This window comes from Sturnira hondurensis, unplaced genomic scaffold, assembly GCF_014824575.4.
Source record: "Sturnira hondurensis isolate 20B ecotype Veracruz unplaced genomic scaffold, ASM1482457v3 Scaffold0002039, whole genome shotgun sequence".
NCBI lineage: Eukaryota > Metazoa > Chordata > Mammalia > Chiroptera > Phyllostomidae > Sturnira > Sturnira hondurensis.
Window position 1 is genome coordinate 3,037,330 of NW_028074670.1, and position 1,640 is coordinate 3,038,969.

The 1,640-nt window shown below is 47.4% G+C and overlaps 1 non-coding gene across 1 annotated transcript; it reads right to left on the reverse strand.

The window, feature by feature from the left end:
• Positions 1-476: 476 nt before the first annotated feature.
• On the reverse strand, positions 477-580 carry LOC118982754 (U6 spliceosomal RNA). The gene has a single exon (XR_005065595.1). It is a non-coding gene; the product is annotated as a U6 spliceosomal RNA (small nuclear RNA).
• Between the last annotated feature and the right edge of the window lie 1,060 nt (positions 581-1,640).

The window sequence follows — 1,640 nt, forward strand, 5'->3', positions numbered from 1 at the left end:
GTGTGGTTCGCAGGCCTGCGCTCAATCCACTGAGCTACACCAGCCAGGGCCCTTTCTTTCTTTTTTAAAAAATTATTTTACTGTTGTTCAATTACAGTTGTCTGCATTTACCCTCCAATACTCCCCCCACCCCAGCCAAACCCACCTCCCTCCTTCGCTTCCACGCCCACCCCTTGGTTTGGTTCATGTGTCCTTTGTAGTTGTTCCTGAAAGCCCTTCCCCCCACTGTCCCCTCCCCTCTCCCCTCTGGTTACGGTCAGATTGTTCTGATTTCAGTGTCTTTGGTTATATTTTGTTTGCTTTTTTCTTTTGTTGATTAGGTTCCAGTTAAAGGTGAGATCATACTGTATTTGTCCTCCACTGCCTGGCTTATTTTGCTTAGCATAATGCTCTCCAGTTCCATCCATGCTGTCACAAAGGGTGGGAGCTCCTTCTTCCTCTCTGATGCACAGTATTCCATCGTGTAACTGCACCATAAAAATGTGGAATGCTTCACGAATTTGCGAGTCATCCTTGAGCAGGGGCCATGCTAATCTCTGTATCGTTCCAATTTTAGTATATGTGCTGCCGAAACAAGCACCCTGTTTTCTTTTCCTCCTTTCTCTTCCTTTTCCCTCCTTTCTTTTTTTTTCTTTCCTTTCTCCCTTCCTTCCTTTTTTCCTTCCTTCTGCCCCCTTAAGTTTCTGTGTTCTTAGCTGACTCAGTATCCCCCTTTCCAATGGTGCTTCATCAGTGCTTATTTATCTGGAGTTATCTCCTGGCTGAAGTGCCCTTTGAACACCAGCACCTGCCTCACGTCCTGAGTGTGTTGATTCTGTTTCTCCACCTCAGTGACCTGAACAATATTCTCCTGACTCACCTGTCTCTCTGTCCTGTTCAACCTGGAGATTTCATCCCCTCACTAATCATTCATGATTTACCCAGGCTCTAAGTACAAATATTGGATTGGCTAAAAAATTTGTTTTTTTTTTTCCATATGATGGCTCTAGTAACTAGTGCTTAGTTTTTTTTTTTAACTTCAGTTGAAACAATTTTGTTAGATTGTATCGTGGCAGCTGTCACATTGTTAGGTAGGGTAGATAGCAAACAAAGGCAGGGAGGAGGAGGGATGCATGTCCCACCCACTGACCCAGCAGTTCTTGAAATTCTTTGTATCTCTTCCACTATCTGGGAAAGAAAGCCTTTGAAACTGTGCTTTCATTCTGTGGCCTGAAAGGCCGGAAAGGGCCCATAGTGCCTGAAGGAAGAAGTCCATAAATACCTCTGGGTATTCACTACCTGTCCTGGAAAGCCAGCCCCACCTTTACCTCTCAATCAATGTGTAACTTCTTCCTCCTCCCCTGCCCCGCCAACTCACTAAGTCTTCAGGACAAAGGATCCGGGGCTTGGTGCTCTTGGCTCTGGCCACTTGGCCAGGCCCTCTGGTCTCAGGCCACCTGGCCTCTGGCTGAGTGAGCTGGCCACCCTGGCCTTCACTACCCCTGTGCTTGGCACCCTGGCCTTTGGCCGCCCTTTGGCTGCCCTTACCCTTTTCACCCTCAGGCTATGCCTTTCAGTCCTCCCATCCCCACTTTAGCTAGGCCCATTCTCGTCCAAGAGAACAGATCACCACCAATCAATCCTGCTGCACACTGATAGAC